Genomic DNA, 17,617 nt, shown 5'->3' with positions numbered 1-17,617 from the left:
GGAGAGGGAGAGGGAGAGGGAGAGGGAGAGGGAGAGTGGTTGAGGATATCAGTCTAGGGAGTGCAGTCTGGAAATGGCCCGGGCAGGTGTGCAGCTAGCTCTACTGGGTGATTTTGTTGCACACTGCATTTCTTCTCAGCTCACCTGGCTGATTCAATCCCCTCTACTCTCCTGCTGGGAGAGTTCAGGGCTGCCTGAAGCCCACCTCTTGGCTTCAGCGGCACTGCTGACTCTCTGCTTCCCTGCTTAGTCATTCCGGAATGGAACTGGATCCCACTTGCTGAGTTGGTGGCAGGCTCTGCTGAATGCCAATCTGATGGCAGCCGACCCTTTTGAACTCCCTCTGGCTATTGAATCTGCCTTTGTTTAGATGCCGCAGTGTGCAGCTGAGTGGTGGCAGGCAAGGAAGCAGCGTGATGACAACCAGCGGGGTGGGTGTGGGGATAGGGATGGGGGGAGGGAGGAGTGGGGGCTGGAAGGTCTTTAACTTGGCCTGGGCACCTGAAGACACTTGGTTGCCTCAGACTGTCTCTTCTGTCCCAGGCTCTGGTGGTGGGCTGTGAAGGTCACCCGTGTGCACTGCCCACAGGAAGGTGGTGTTTGCTGGAGACAGAGCCAGGCTTCTTAATGGATTGTCTCCTCAAGCATTTCCAGTTGGCAAGGGAACGTTTGCTCCTTTGCCCTTATCACCCGGCTCCAGTGCATCTTAGGTCTCTAGAGGGGGCCATAAATATCAGGGGAAGTTGGGTCACCAAAAGTGGTTTGAGCTAAGAAAAACATTATTTTTCTCCCTTTTCTCAGGAAAACAGAAGCACATGATAGAAAGAGCTGGAATCAGGGGAAGAAGAAAACAACTTTAAAATAATTAACAAACCTACCATAGTCACTAACAGCAGTTAATGGCGTTTCCCCACCACCCTCCTGCACCAATATTTCATCCATTCATTTATCCCTTCATTCTTTAAAAAATTATCTCAAGGCCTACTGTTGTAGAAGCTGGATGGAGAGGGACCCCTGAACACTTTTGTGTCTCATTTCCATTTCCCTGTCTAATGTGTGAGCATACCGCCCGCATATGCCACCTTCATGCCCCCATTCTGAAGACTGCTCACTTCTCCAAGCAAAAGAGTCAGACTTCAATTAACCATGCTACTTTTGACATAAACTCTGTTCCCCATTTCTACAGTTAGGAAAAAAAAATTACTTTCTTTTCTCAGACAGGATATTTTTTGTTTTGTTTTGCTTTTTGTTTTTTGGAGACAGGGTTTCTCTGTGTAGCCCTGGCTGTCCTGGAACTCACTCTGTAGAGCAGGCTGGCCTCAAACTCAGAAATCCACCTGCCTCTGCCTCCCAAGTGCTGGGATTAAAGGCGTGTGCCACCACCACCCGGCCCTCAGACAGGATCTTATAAAGCCAAGGCTAGCCTCGAACTTTCTGTGTAGCCTAGGAAGACACTGAACGCCTAATCCTCCTGCTTCCATCTCCCAGGTGTTGAGATGACAGGCATATGCTACCCCACCTCTGTTTTTGTGGTTTTAATTAATCCTGTGATAATGTGTTGGCATTTAAATTTTTTTTCTGTGGATTTTGGGTAATTTATTTCCAGGCCGTGTCTTTTCCAGCATCAGGCAAAACTCCTGCTTAGAAACAACAGACTCTAAGGGAGGTGGATCCAACCAGAAGTGAGTGTGCTAGAGGTTATCAGTGGCTTGCAGAATTGGCAAAAAAACCCCTCCAGATTTAAGCTCAGAAAAGCAACAGGAGTTAAAGAACGGTGATTCAAAGTCTGGCCTGTGTCTATCTCTCATTTGTGAGGATCTGACGGCATCCCCCCTCACTGTCTGCAGGCCTGGACTCTGCCAGTATTAGGAAGAAGTCCAGTCCTCCTGGAGTACGAGTGCCCCTGAGATACAGCACACAGTAACATAGCTGTGAGGATCGTCTTGCCTGACCATGGGTCATCAGCCTGTTTCAGGGTCTAGGTGGGATAGCGCTCCCAGCCTTTCTGGTCAGAGGACACTTTCTGATTCTTACCCCAGAGGGGACATATGGATCCTGGGTAGGAGAGAGAAGTAACATTTATTATTCTCTTGGGCTGTCTCTTTGTCTCTCTGTCTCTGTCTCTCTCTTTCTCTCTGTTTCTGTCTCTCTGTCTCCATCTCTCTCTGTCTCTGTCTGTCTCTCCTCCTCTCTCTCCTTCCCCCTCTCTCCTTTTCCTATAATATATCTGTTCCCTGTATGAGGGACAGCTGAGGGTGGGGGACAATGAAAGAAATGTTAATTTTGCCTACCAGATTTGGGCACAAATACCATTAGCGTTGTCAGGATACAAAGAAGCCTGGCATGCTCGGTACCTCACCTCCCTGGTATACTAGCTCGCTAACTGGAGAAAGCGTGTTCATATGCACCGTTTTAGTGTGTGACTCACCCTGGGTTCCACCAGCAGCAAACCTCAACCAGCTGGGTCTGGGAGATCTGTCTGTTGAAACATCTAAGTGGCATCTCCACACTGGGCTGCTGTCTGGTAAAGAATGCCAGAAGTCATTCTGTCTTCTGGGACAAAGGCCCATTTCATAAAGGGCCATTGTAATACTACTCTGGATACTGGACTGTGCCCTGGAGTCATTGAGGACCTTAATATTTTGGTGAAAGGCTCCTTGACAGTAGTGCAGAGATCTGAATTTAGGGGCTATGCTCAACTCCTAGTATCCTAGGCCCAAGCCATGTGTTAGACTTTCTTAGTCCTGCATAAGGACAGGACAATCCCTTGGCCCTCTGGGATGAGATATTGGGGTGCCCTCCTAGATAGCGCCAAGTAAGAGGGCTGGCATGCAACCCACCTTTCCTTTTAATAGGGATGTTTCCTCCTCTGGATTCCCATGAAGTTGTGGAATTCAGTGTTCAAATTTGGCTTGTGGTTTTAGTGCCCCTGTGTGAATCTGCACCTTTACATTAGAGGATCCTCAGCAGCAAGAGAAGGGGCAACTTGGACTCTCCTCAAACCTAGCAAAGTAGTCTTTTTCAGATCTCTCTGTCTGCCTGCCTGCCTGCCTGTCTGTGTGTCTGTCTGTCTGTCTGTCTCTGCCTCTCTCTCTCCTTTTCCCTCTCTACTTTGAAGCACACAGGACTTAATTCTAGTCTCTGCTCTTGAAGAAGCGTGGCCATCTCTCAGAGTGGGCAGGACTGGAGTAGGAGAGAAAAGGTCCTCTGACCAGGGCAGGGGCTACACCCTACCTCACTGACTGGCGTACTTCTGCAAAAGGCTTTTCCTCCTGGCCTTGAGGATTCTGGGTGTGCCACTCATGGCCCAGAAAAAAGGATGCCAGGCATAGGATGGAAAGCAGCATTGGCATCAGTTGAGTTAATGTGTGGAGTCAGTTATTCGCGTGTACTTTAATGACACGAAACGGCTTTTCATTTTACTGAAGCACACTTTACATGGAGCATGTGAGTCACCTCAGTATGAGAACTTGACACCAGGCTTCAGAAGTTTGGGGCTCTCAGTTCCTCATCACCCACAGCATGGTTGAGGGGTTCTTTGTGTTTCAGTAGGGTTTTGAAATCTAGGGTACCACCACAGGCACAGGCTATGATGCGGAATGTGTGTTAGGGGTGCTTGGTGACAACACCTGGTGTCTTAATCTCGCTCTCCTCGTAGGAAACGCTCTCTGTGGAATCAAGCTGTTTCTGGAACTGTCTTACATGCTCACCTAAGCTCTGTGACATCAGGGACTGGGGAGCTGGAACTGTCCCTGCTGGAGCACATGGTGCAGGGCTGCGTCATCTGCAGAGGATTTAAAACCAATAGTAAAAGTGACTGTAAGTCAGTCAGCTTTTATTATCCCCAGGCCAGCAATTCTAAACAATGTCAGTGATAAAATCATCCTCACCCCAAATCTTTTGTTGGTCCATGTACTAAGCAATTGCTGGGGTGACTGTTGCATTTTAATTACACACACACACACACACACACACACACACACACACACACACACACTCATACATACATGTGTTCCTACATACAAATAGCATATTTTATTTTTTATTACTTATCATTTAATGAATAGTGTATCAGTGTAGAAGTTAATTAAGAGAAGACCCATTAAGGCAAAGCAGCATGAGACGGGTTGGGCTGGCTTCAGGCTCAGGTTGTGTCACCAGTCACAGTGGTACCAGCTTTGTTTGTGTTTAGACAACTGATAAGGGGGATGGTATCAAGATGGCAAAGAAAACTCTGAAGTCAGATTTAATTTTGTCCTTCCACATAACCACTTGGAATTTTAATTTGTGTTTAAGTTTAGTAATTCATACATAAAAGTGATCAAATTTGATTAACATTTTAAAATTGAAATTTAGTCTTTTAAAACTAATGAATGAATCATGAGAAGAATAATTACTGATTATTACAAGATTGCCACTGAAAATAGTTTTGTCATGTAATGGAGAATATTTTAAAAGTTTGGCCAGTTCTGGGTGTCCCATCTGGTAGGCCAGTCCTGTACCACTCAGAGGACAGAAATCATACCAGCTACTTGAAACAGAAGGGGATGACGGATCAGGTGTGTGCTGGTCTATGAACATCTGGGGAAGGCTGGACAACTCAGGCAATTCTACCTCCCAGAACGGTGCTATCTCTGGTGGAATTGAGACCACTGTGTTCCCAGCTGTACTCTGCAGAGATTACCACCTAGGCTGCCTTGGTTAGCAAAGAAAGACCTTGTGTCCTATCTCTTACCCCATTACCTGCATCCAACAGGGAAGACTCGTGTAAGTGCATATAGCTGTGAGGACTCTCTTTGCAAAGGAGATGCAATGCTTTGGGTCTCATTTCCCAGGGTCTGCGGCACGGATAGGGTGAACTCCTGAAGGCATCTAGAATGGAAGCTAAGCAAAGCAGTCCACAGCTTCCTCTGTCTCTTTGGGAGACCCTGAGTAGGAAGGACTTCTCTCCTTGACAGTCAGGCTCTGGTCCCTGCTGGCTTTGGGTAAGCTGGCTATCTCTGCAGCCACACCATTCTAGAAGAGCTATTTTTTGTGTTGTCCCTCAACTTCTTGCACCCTGGACTTCCCTGACTAGCATCTGTGGCAGCATCTTAATAGCTGTGTCCACATACCTAACATACTTCAACTCTTGGGAGAGTGATGGCACTTAGATGAAAAAGGTTCTTCGATGTGGTAGGTTTGGGAACAGAGATGGCACAGAGAGCAGGGGGCATGAGAGCATTTCCTTCTAGATTGCTTTGGAAGAAATGCTCAGAGATAAAGCAATGTGTCATCATGCTGGGCTATTCCCTTCTTCCCCACTCAAACTACTATCATCTCTAGGACATTCAGGAATGTGTCAGGATCCTGAGTTTCAACCTAGAGTGGAAAGAGGATAGTCAGTAGTTTGGTGTTATGTCTATTGGTGTCCCTGCCCATTCTATCAGGTTTCCATCATTTCTTTGAAGTCCTCATCCCTGGAGCTGCCTAGTGGCCTGGGTGTCACTTTTCTTCTGGGATGGGAATGATTCTTTTGACCCATTATGGTCACATATATGGAATACAGGAACTCTCCTAATTGCACCAAAGAACCCTTTCCTGGAACCCATGTTCATGTAAAGGCACAATCGCTGCAAGTTTAGTTTCATGCTTGCTTGTAACCTGCACACTTGTGTGTATGTGTATGTATTTATATGCATACAAATGAGGATATGACTAAATGAGTTCGTGTGTAAAATATATACACAAGTATATGTTTAAAATGAATTTCTTGCTAGGTTTCCATTCCATTCCATTTTTATCATAATAACAAGGCATCTTGCAGTTGCCACCAACCAACCAGGAAGTCTCTCCAAAGGGAAACTCTGGTTAGAATGGGCCTCATCTTCAGAGATGCAGCTTATGCCAGCCAGCATATCAAGATTCTAAAGTTGAGCCCATCATGAATGGTGAATCGATGTGACATTGTCAAGCAAAATGACCTGTGGGCTTCAGAGGTTGGTGCTTCTAGGAAGAGGCCAGAGTGTGAATCTTAATCTAGATTCCCTCTGGGAACATTTCTCCATTGTGTTCCAACTCTGATTATGTTCCCCCTCCCCCCACACAATCAAACCAGCTCTCCCCAGGGCTGGACAGTTCCCTTTCCTTTTCTTCCTTCTTTCTTTTCTTATTTACACTCAAACTGTTGTTTTGTTTTGTTTGTTTATTAGTTAGTGTTTTTTGATCAGCACCAAATATTTCGTTTTGCTGTAAAAGCACTCACATGCACAAAATCCCATCTGATTACAAATAAAAAGGATTAGATTTAAAGTCCTGTTTGGTATAAAAATGATTTAGTGCACAAGGGCTTGGGAAACCAAAGTTCAGCAATCAAGAGCCTGATCTGGAAACGGCACAAACAATTCATTAGGTAAGCACAGAATTCTGCATTTGTACTTACAATCTCAGGATATTCCGAAGCTTTTAGCCTTAAGAAAATTTCAGTGGGGATTTTTATTTAACACCAGGCTTATCTTTGGTTTGGCTTAAACTGCTAGTAGGGACTATGCAAACTGGTTAATAACAGGGGTTCTTCATTCCGATATATGATCTGTCTGCCTTATCTATTTTTCCCTTGTCCATAGATGATCTAGAAGCCTCTCTGCTGTATGTTGTCACTGCCATTTTTTTTTTGAACCACAGCATAATATTTAGAGTACACATCCATCTCCATATCTGGACTTCACTCAGACACCCCCTAAGCCCTCTTTCAATTTCTTTGCTATGTACTCCAGTGAACTGCAAACAAACAGATCATTTTCCTGATGGTGATAAGGGCAGTAATAGACTTTACTTCATTGCCTAGTGCCCTTCAGATACGCTTCCTCCAAAACTCCTCAGCAGAACAAATATAGTTACTGAATTTGGTTACTGGTACACAATGAAATAATCGTGAAATAACCCAGTTACATGCTTATAATATAGTTAACTCATACAGCAAGTTGCGCACAATCGCAAATGCAGTTAGGCAGAGAGAATGAAATTAAGGGTTAGAGGTAAAAGAGAGGATATGTCTTTAGACGTGATTTGAAATGAAAAGCAGACACCCTCAGAAGGGCATGCAAAGATGTCACCAGATGATGCCCGAGGAAGAGTCTTCCTCTTGTCAACCGCAGCAAAACTGGGCAAGGACAGAAGGAAGGGCACATGCATCAGCTATCTATCTCACATGCCCCTTTCTCCCTTTCTGCTGTGGCTGTCCTGCAGTACTTCTGTCCTGCCCCCTGGCCTTGATAATTGCTGTGTAGCTGGCCTTTTAGCTCTCTTTGGATTAACCTCATAAAGCATCTCTAGCTCTCCTGTCTTTTAACACTGCTCTGGTCCTATCATCTCCGAGCCTCCCGTTAATTACTGAGGTGAGGTAAGTGTTGCTCTCTTAGCTGGGCACTCGTGGCTTTGTCATACCCTTTGTTCAAGGCCGACTACTCAGAGTGAACCCCAACACATCCATACCATTTGTAATGCAGAATCTCAGGTTCCACCTGGAACACATTGAGTTAAAGTCTGTATTTTAACGACATCTCAAGATGAATGGCACGCATACAGTGTTTGAGAAGTACTGTTCCAGACAAACCGAAGTGCACACACTCTCTCCTTACTTTCCTTTTATTGTGCTCATCCCACCAGCTCCAAATTCCCTCAGTACCTGTCCATCCATTCATATAATCCTCTCACGACCATTTCAAATGTTATATCATCCATGGGACCTTTCCCAAGTATCCCATAGAAGGGAATCCAACCTTTAGACTAGTCACACGTCCCTTTTAACAGAATTGCCCCTTCTAGATGACAACTTTATCTATTTCCTTTGATTTAGTCCTGTTGGCTCTAGAGGATTGGTCTAAGGCTGAGGAAGCAACACTGTAGTAGTTCATACAGTGGCTGGCCAGCTAACTTAGTCTCTCTTCATTTTTATGAAACCAGAGAAGGTGGTTACCAGTGATATTAAAACTGAAGACTAGAGTTAGTCAATGTTAGGAGAGGTCATGTAAATCATGTTATTCAGAAGCAGAAATCTTGAGTAATCCCTGGCATTGAAGACAGGAAGACAGTCAATGTGCTGATGGACCAGCAGAGATAGAGGCACAAAGAATAATAGGATTCTACACCTACCCAAGTTTCTGATGACTTTCCACTACCAGATTCTGGGTTTCATAATTGCCTTCTCTAAAGCCCATTACTCTTGAAAATTCAAGAAATCTCCATTCCCAGTAGCCAAACTAGCTTGGTTTAGAGCAGCCTAATAGAGCTTGTTCCATCCATGACTACTTCTTTAGGAATGTGGTCCTCATTCTAATTGTCTATTTCCCAGCCTTACCTGGTAATACTTGTACTACTATAATCCCAGCCATTAACCAATTGTAAAATGGGGTACTCATCTGTGAATGTCTACAATGTGTGCTTCAGCATAGTAGTGGAATTGACTATAATTGAATTCCAAGGAAGCAAAGTATTCCAGTGAGGAGATCTTGAAAGAAGGCTTTATCATTAATAAGGGTAACTGAGCTGTAGCATGCCCAGCATCTAACAGAGGTCTCAAGTGCACTGCACCAACAAGCCAGCACATATTTTTCATACAGCTTATTCAGGATCACAGAAGCAAAATTAGTGATTCTTCTCTCTCAAGAACCTGATCTCAGTCAACTCTGTTTTATCAGTAAAATGACTTCTTATAGCGAGTTGATTGTACAAATCATGTTTTCAAGTGTCAGCAATCTTTCTATTTAATCCCCTCTTGGTTGCTTTTAAATAATAAAGGGCAAATGATGTTCATAGAATGATGGATCTCTACAGATTGTTGGAAAGGCTGCCTTTCAACAAGGGTCTGGGGAGGCCTATGGATGTGTGGAGCAGAAGGTGTCTGCAAGAGAGAAACATGCATATTGAGAAATGCGTCTGATCATATGTGCTTTTCTTTCAGCATGGGGTGTCATGCTGAACCTGATAATTGTCATTATTCTTGTTTGGATGAAGACAGACATGGAGCCCTAATTTTACAAGTCTCTGGGGATTTCTTTTCCTTCTCTTAACTCCCTCTTGGAAAATACCACCCTCCAGACTCAGAGGCTTCATCTGCTTTTAAGCTAGAAGCTTCTTCTTTAATGGGTTTGTGACTCACAGGGCCTGGGTGATGGTTGCTTTTTCTGTGTATAGAACTATAATCCTTCTCAATTATCAAAGACATAAATTACTATTATTTCCCTACCAGATCGAACATCTCGCTTAAATATGTGAAAGAAAAATTGTTGGTTGTCTGGTGAATTCTCCTCTTGGAAAAACTGCCTATTCTTAATCTACAAGTTCAATGAAAGTTCAAAAGTTTATCAGTGCAAACTCCATATTCTAATAATTCATTATCCGGCTTCTGTAGCCATATCAGGGGACTCTGGGTTGAGACATTTGTGTCTCCTCTCCCATGTAAAAGTAATCAAACAGCACATTTCCTGGGCATATCACAAATACCTATTGATCATAATCAGAGCCCAGATGGTATGAAAGAGCTTGGCTGACACACAGTCCCTAGTGTCAATCACATGAACAAATTGATTTTGACTGCTTGGCCACATTTCTCCTACCCAAGCAGAATTCCATTTGCTACTGCTGTTTGGAGAATTTTGAGCAGACAGCATTTCTGAAGGAATGCTATAGTCCAAAGTTATTGTAGAGGTAAGCTCCATTAACAAGAAAATGTTGATTTTTTTTTTTATTAAAGATGTACTCCATACTTAACTTTACCATAAAAAAGTCAGTATTTTTCTCTGGTGTTCAAAGAGTTCTCATCAATTTCAAATATACTCCATTTCATGTGTACTAATTAGGGAAATTCTGATTTACATTTTTTTTCTGTGACACATGAAGTAGTAATGAAGGAGTATCGACACTTTTCTCTGACCAGGATTTGTTTTCCTGCTCTTTTTTTTTTTGGATTAGTAATTTTCATTGGAAGTACGAAATGCTTACATCATCCATCTTTCCTTTATGACATGGTCATAGAGCTAGATGCTGGAGGATAGCATAGGAAGAGAGAGCTAGCTGCCCCTAATACTATTACAATCATTAAAAAACCTCTGTGAGAGCCAGATAAGAAAAGATCTTCTTTGATATTATCCATTACTGTGCATTACTTTACTGCTTCATACATCAAAGGTGCCATGACAAATTCAATGGGAAATGGGCCTGACATTCTATCAGGGTACGAAGGGGTCTGGAATGTGAGTGAAGGATAGCTTGGGAACCAAACTCTTCTGCTCTCCTTATCTGAGTCTGCAGGGCCAGGCTGGCATGTTTCCCACATAGTCTTTCTTTCTTGTCACTCACCTAGCCTACACCTTTTCTAACCAATGGGTTCTCACCTGTCTTCTCTTACTGATAGTAGCAGGAGCCAGGTGATGCTTCTAGGTTGCTTTTCTTTGAACACTTAAACCTGCTTTGCAGCCATCATTGACTATACAAAGGACACTCGACTCCAGGGAAATCAGTCCAGAGATAAGTCTAATCCAGCTAGATTCCTCCTCTTCAGAACCCAGAACTCCAACTTGAAATGGGAAATATATCAGTCACGTAGGAATCAGAGGCCACACTGGCCTGGAGCAGCCATTTTCAGACATACTTATTTTAATGAGTCAGTGAAGAGAGTTCATCTGTGCAAAAAGGTGAGAGATCAAAGATAGAAAAATGATGGAAGACCTCAGGCCCCTGTCAGCATCAGAGGGCAGCCCTGGCTCTGGGTTTGGAGTGTCAGGCAGGTTAGACTTGCAAGAAGCCAGCTCCCTACTGTTTAGGGAACTTTTATGCCTGCCTGTTGTGTTCTTTGTTTTTAAGACAATGCCCTGAAGGAACTTATGTCCTTCAAAAGCACACATGCCTGGACAGCAGAGTGTCTTCTCAGGGAGCTTCTGATAGGCATAGCAGTGTCTCTCCTCTGCCTGGTCCAATGCTTTGGACCATGAAGATTCTGATAATCCCGAAGATGAGGATACTTTCATTTTCCTAACTAAAGACTGTCCCACAGCAGACGGTGCCTAGAGTAATGTGCCCATGTGTTCAGCCTTCCCACCTTGCCTTCAAAGCCCTGCTTCTTGCTATGATCACCTTTTTTTATCTAGCACTGACATCTCATTAAGCCATTCCACTTTACTCCTTATTTCTTGTGGTAGAGTACATTTGGCTGCACGTGGATTTTGGTGTTGTTTTCATTGAGGGAACTAAGCCTCACTCCCACTCTCTGGAACATAGGCTGACTCTTGTGATCTGTTGGAACATTTGAATGCAATCAACGTGACACTTGGTGCTGCCCAGGTCATAGGAAGACTTGCAGGTTTTTTGTTTTTGTTTGTTTGTGTATGTGTCTGCGCGCGCGCACCTCTGGGAACACTATCCTGGAAATCTAAGCTGTCTTGTTAAAAAAATAAATGGTAGGATCCGAAGTTGCCATGCTATGAGGAACCTGAGACATGGTGGATCAGAGAGCAAAGAGAAGAGAGAAAAGGGAGAGGAAAGAGAGGACACATTAGAAGCAAGATGGAAGAGAGAGAAGGAGAGGAAGAGACTGAAGGCATAGGCAATCACATGTAGAAGACATCTTGGAAATGATCCCTCTAGCCCAGATGTTAGCTCATAGATCCAAAATCAACTACCCAGGTAATCAGAATATTCCCAGCCATTCAGCCTCCTGGCCTTTCCTTACACTCTCCTGCCCAAGGATGCCCTCTTTCTTCTCTTCCACCTCCAACTACTCTGATTATTCTTCTGTGACAGTTTGGCTGAAGCTGCCCTGAGGACCACTGCTATGCCATCTGTTTACTATTGTTCCCCAAAGCTAGAGGGCAGATCCTATTCCCTTTTCAAGTCTCTGGGCATCTGGGTCGAATGGAGTCAATGTAAGCTGATGCTCATACATGCTCTTGTCTTGAAGCATTTTGACCTCATTACTTTAAACCAAAAACATATCGACATTAGTAAAAAACGTTTGTCTTTAGTTGCAGTTTTGATTTGGTGCTTTGGATTTTGAGAGTCTCATTTTTTTAGACTAAGTGCATGTGCTTTACGTTTTGAGGATGACTGAGGAAAATAACCTCAGTGAGCATGCAAAGAAATTTAACACAGCTACTCGTGGCGGTGCACACCTGCAATCACAACACTTGCCACACTGAGGCAGGAGGGCCAAGAAGAGTTTAAATCATAGCAAGTACTAGACAACAGCAACAACAAACCGACAAAAAGGTGATTCCGTGCAGCATACGCAGTAGGCAGGATCAAATGACATGTTTGCTCATCAATACATGCCTGAGTCATTTATGGGCAGCCAGCAGCAAACTCTAGGTTTGTAGTTTAGTTCTAACTTGGATGAGCCAGTGTCTTTTAACCATGTCACTTGTTTATAAAACCCATCTCATTTGGATTTCTCTCATCCCACTGAAGCGAACTTTCCCACGTTCTCAGAACAATCTCTCCTGCCCCCACTCTTGCCTCTTGCTTTCCATTTCCACGTACCCTTTGGCTCCTCTTTCATACACAGCATTCTTCTTCGGAGTGCTCAGAAAACTCATTAGCGTCCAGCCTCCTCAATTAGGCAGAATAAACATGCATTACTCAGAATGCACCACAGCAGAAATCGACGGAGTTCAAGAGAAGTGTTGGCCCAGCACCCAGGGATTTGACAAGAAGTTTATTTCCCTTCAATCAAATTCAGCTCACATCCCTCTGTATCTTTCTATATAAGTAATTAAAGTCTTATCTTCTGTTTTCAAAGGATCACTGCTTTCTTTTTTGTATGCAGTTTCCTCTATATCCATGGATACACTTATCTGTTACTGTATGTGTACCATTCATTTGTGGGATCATCTGCTTGCTGTTAGATTTTCCCACTTTATTTAGTCTTACAATCATAAAATCAGCAACATGAATAACAGGGGAGCTAAAAGAGATCTCTTTTGCAATGGCACCAATAGGACATACTTTAGATGTTCAAGTTCTCAAATAATTCTTTTTTAAAAAAACTCTTGAAGTTAACTCCCCTCTCTCTAATAATTGTCATGGTATAAATTCTAACTATTCCCTGCTCTCAGGCACATGGGACAGGGACACAGGAACATTCCCCACCTTCTTCTATTCGTGCTCAGAGGTCGTGACTAAGATAAATAGATTTTAGAGAAGCCTTGGTGTGGGTGTGCTCCAAGTAGGAGGAATTTCATGTCCCAGTCGTGTCTGCTGAACACCTAGCTTATCAGAGACTTTGCAAAGTTTGTACCTTGACTCTTAAAGGGAAGCTGTGACTAAGGTCAGAGTGTGATACATCTCTGGTAAATCTCTGACAGGACAGTGTGAAGGCACTCGCACACTGAAGTGAAAAGTTCAAATACAGTCGTTGCATGTGGGCGAGGAAGCAGCAGCTGAAGGCTTCACTGGAGCAGCTTCTGCAGATGTGGTGACCAGACAGAAACTATAGCATACCTGTGTGCTCATGCACACACAACAACATACTTACATACACTCCCTATTCAATCTGTTGATAAGGATTTTCTTTTCCTCATCAGAAGGGTGAGTGGTGACCCTGTCTTCAGTTCCTTAGCAACAAGCTGTCACATCATCCTTGTTACATCCTGGTCAGCTGCAAGGGGAAGGAGTGTGGAGTGGCGATAGGGAAAAATCCTTATTTCAATAACAAACGTGTGTGCAAGAAGCAGAAGGGCTGCATGAGAAGGCAGGTCAAGGAAGATGCACTTGAACAAGTGTCTTTTATTAAGGTTTAGGTGGTCACAGGGGTCCCCCTTTACCTTCTTTTTTATTGAATAGTTTCCCTTTGATCCTTGAGTAACTAGAGGGAAACCAGCACTTGACATTAACCTGGGACTTAGGATCCCTTTGCTTAACTGTCACGCAGGGGCACTGCCAGAGGAGGGCCTTGCCTCTGCCGTGGAGGATGCCCAGTTTTATTTCCCAGTTGGGCTTTCCCACCCATCTTCTGGATGGGATGAGGATGAACAGCGGAAGCAATCATCCCACATAGAACACGAAGTTTTCATTCTCTCCTGTGACTGACTGCAGAGACAATGGTCCGCAGCTACTGGGGGCATATGAGGGGTTGGTTACCCCAACAATAATAATCCTAATAAAGGGCAGAGGTCACCAGACACCCAGGATCCTGACAATTAGACTTTCTTTCCTTTCCTTGTTCTATGTGTTGGGAATGAGGTAGAGATTATTTCTTTATATTTGGCTTTGTGGAGTATATTCAGTTATGAAGTTAGGAGTGGTGTGCACAGGTAAGGTGCTGTGCCGAGCATACCCAAGGCCCCTGATTCAGTCTCAAGGACTGAAGCCAAAACCAAGCCACTGAAATGAAAAGAAAGTGTGTGTGTGTGTGAGGGGGGGATGAGGCGGAAGAAGGCAGTGAAGAAATCTTTTTTGAAAGAGGAAAACACAAGGGGGGGGGACGTAGGTGGGTGTTCTGAGAAAGCAAAGACTGAACAACCCTGAGCATTAAAACAACAATTGAACCAATGTAATTCACCCAAATTCCCCGCTTCCATATTTAAATGTCTGATCACTCATTCAGTTCCAGAAGAGACATGGTGTTTGAAGGCCTCTCTGTAATGATTTTACCCTGCTTCAGATTATTTGACATCCAGGGGGAGAGTGTGCATTCTGTGTGAAAGCACACAGAAAATGTATTGGAGCACAAATCAGAAGAATGATTACCACACTCACACTGTGTACCCAACACCGGGTCCCCAAGACTCCCATTCTGTTTGCCTTGGCACTTTTTCTTTAGCCGAGCCTTGGTTGGACTGGAGAGGAGAAACAACAGCAACCCACAAAACCCTCAGCAGAGAGCAGAGGGCTACGGAAATGGATGGCCTGCAAGGATCCAAATCTTTCAAAGGCTTGGCGCTGCCAGCTTCGTTGTGGGGAACCTGCTGGCAGAGGTCTCCCTAGGCTCCCATGGAGGTCTTTGCAGTGTGTTTGTCAGGACATGCCTGGCCATTTGTAGGAGGGGCAGCTCTACTCTCATCTCAATTTCCAGCAGGTTTGCCTTCAGCAGATAATGAAAAATGGTATTTCCACAAAGTGAAGAAAGAAAGAAAAAAAAAAAAGCATTGTTTCTCTAGCACATTACGCTTTGCCCTGCTCAGGAGACAACCGTTCATAGCCTGCAAAAAGAATTATCTATATAGCTTACCGTGCACGGCAGAAAAGTTGCAATGTGTCTTTAAAAGCGCTGTCTCCACATGGTAAAATCCCCATCTCTCCTGCTCCCGCTGACAGAATAGCTGCTGTTTATAAGCAAATCCACTCAAGACCTTAATGATGACCCAGAACAAACATCTGACATTTATCAGCTTTCAAGCTCTTCTGTGTTTAGGCATGAATTGTTCATTTCTATGCCTTTTGTATCCGGCCTGAAGGAAAGACAAATGAAACAAGGGATGATTTACATTATCAATGGAGGCAGAGGTTGTGCCTGTGTTTATCTGATCCTCTTTTTATTGTATAACACAGCTAGTGAGATAACCAGCCTGCTACACAATGACCATTCACCGTGAGCATCCCACCCTCTCCATTTCCATGTTGACTTTAATTTTAAAATATATTTAAAAAGCAGATCCTACGTAGTAACACAAGGCTCCTTTGGTTCAGGTGCAAGGGAGAAAGATGATGGGCTCTGATTTAGTGTCAGGTTCCGCCTCTCTGTGTCTCCACAGAGTCTGCAGAAAGTCATCTGTAACTGGGGCTGTCCCCTGACTCACACCAGGATTGGCATTGCACTTCATGAGGATGGGGAGGATGCTTAGCTCAAGCTGACCTTGAATTCTCTGAAAAGTGCCCGAAACTTGGAGCAAACCTACCAAGCATGAGGAAATGTGATGTGTATGCATGGGCTTAGAGACTAGGAAAGCTTGCTTTTCTCTCTATGAAATAAACCAGTCTTCTTGGTTAGCATGGAGGAGAGCTTGTGCAATCCATTCTAGGTCTTTAGGACAACCCATACTACATTTGCACATGATGCTCCAGGACTAAATTCAATAATTTTTCTCCTCAGGACAAAAGTACCTATTATTGTGCAGGAGGAATTGGTTGGTCTCTGGAAAAAAGAAGCTGGGATTTTCCCACTTCTGGATATGAAAGTCTTGAAGGTTGTCGCAGTCCCTTTGTAGATGGACCTTGTGGAGCTCACAGAGGTGCTGTGGTAGTGGCTTTAGAAGCTGGAATGGCCCCAGTACCACATTTCAAGTCCTATTTCGACCTGGCTCAAAAGCAAGGGGCGGGAAGATCTTCAGTACTAGGAAGATAGAAAAGATGTATTTGTCATTGTTGCACTGACTAACTACAGCTACAGAATCTGGAAATAAAAATGCACAAGAGCTTCAAAGATGAGAGCAGGTAAATTGAGGAAAGAGGCTAGAATGTGGAGTATGGCTAATTTGGAGTATTGGTGATGAACTTGCCTTTATTTTTTGTTGCTGTTGTCGTTTTGTTTTTGTTTTCCTAGTTCTTCTGTTCTGAACTCAGTGCAGGATGAAAACAAGAAATGGACACCAGGGAATAGGGAGATGGTGTGGTAGGGTGGGCTTCAGGAGTCAGAGAAGGACAAAACTAAGAAAACATAAAAATCTACCACTTCTTTTTCATCTTCAATGTTCCCTCATGCCACCACTCCTAATCAACAACAACAACAAAACATTTCTTCCTTCCTTCCTTCCTTCCTTCCTTCCTTCCTCTCTCTCTCTTTCTTCCTTTCTTTCTTTCTTTCTTTCTTTCTTTCTTTCTTTCTTTCTTTCTTTCTTTCTTTCTTTCTTTCTTAAAAGAGGCAATGAGGACAAAGGAAAAATAAAGACTGGAAATGAAGAACAGAAAAGCAGTAGAAGAAAAATGAAAGGAACACAAAAGTTGACTCTTCATGAAAATCACTAAAACTGGTAGCTTCTAGTAAGATGGAAAGAGGAAGCAGGAGGAAGAGGGGGTGGGAATGGATAGGGAAAAGGTCAATTATCTCTATATATGCTATAATTACAATCAAAATCCCAGCAAGAATGTTTATAAATATATACAAGGAGATTCTAAAATGTTTAAGGAGATTACTATTTCCCTGACTGTAGGTTCCTGGCAGCCTTGCTAAGGATTGGTTCTAGTCTCTTCCAGAGCTGATATGTCTTACTAGTCTACTTATTGAGTTTTTAAGCACTGCCATAATACTTTAAGTTCTGCTCTTTGCTATACCTTTTTAAATTGGGAAGGTGGTTTTTTTTTTTTTTTTTGGTTTTTCGAGACAGGGTTTCTCTGTATAGTCCTGGCTGTCCTGGAACTCACTCTGTAGACCAGGCTGGCCTCAAACTCAGAAATCTGCCTGCCTCTGCCTCCCAAGTGCTGGGATTAAAGGCATGCTTCACCACTGCCCATCGGGAAGGTGCCTTTTATCCATCCCTCCACAACATTGATTTGAATGCTTATGATCTTCTGTAGTTTCCTATGAATTTCATATTATTTTTACTAGCTTTAAAAAAATGAAATTAGGATTAAGACTTTGGCTAGAATTATGTGCATAGATAGCGTTTTGGTTTTCTTCTTCTTCCTCCTCCTCCTCCTCCTCCTCCTC

General features: G+C 43.6%; 1 long non-coding RNA gene across 2 annotated transcripts in view; it reads right to left on the bottom strand.

Moving 5' to 3' along the window:
• Positions 1-3,417: 3,417 nt before the first annotated feature.
• LOC116083622 overlaps positions 3,418-17,617 on the bottom strand; it is a 23,110-nt gene continuing 8,910 nt past the window's right edge. The window contains exons 3-5 of one of the 2 annotated variants that reach the window (XR_004115806.1): positions 16,075-16,303; positions 15,203-15,422; positions 3,418-3,784 (exon numbers count right to left, since the gene is read on the bottom strand). This is a non-coding gene — a long non-coding RNA (uncharacterized LOC116083622). Of the gene's footprint in view, positions 3,785-13,519; positions 13,631-15,202; positions 15,423-16,074; positions 16,304-17,617 lie in introns of those variants that run through there. The other variant, XR_004115807.1, reaches the window with a different exon arrangement.

The sequence above is a fragment of the Mastomys coucha genome, unplaced genomic scaffold, assembly GCF_008632895.1.
Source record: "Mastomys coucha isolate ucsf_1 unplaced genomic scaffold, UCSF_Mcou_1 pScaffold8, whole genome shotgun sequence".
NCBI lineage: Eukaryota > Metazoa > Chordata > Mammalia > Rodentia > Muridae > Mastomys > Mastomys coucha.
Note: the sequence above shows the minus strand (reverse complement) of the source record. Positions and strands in the feature narration are given on the sequence as shown.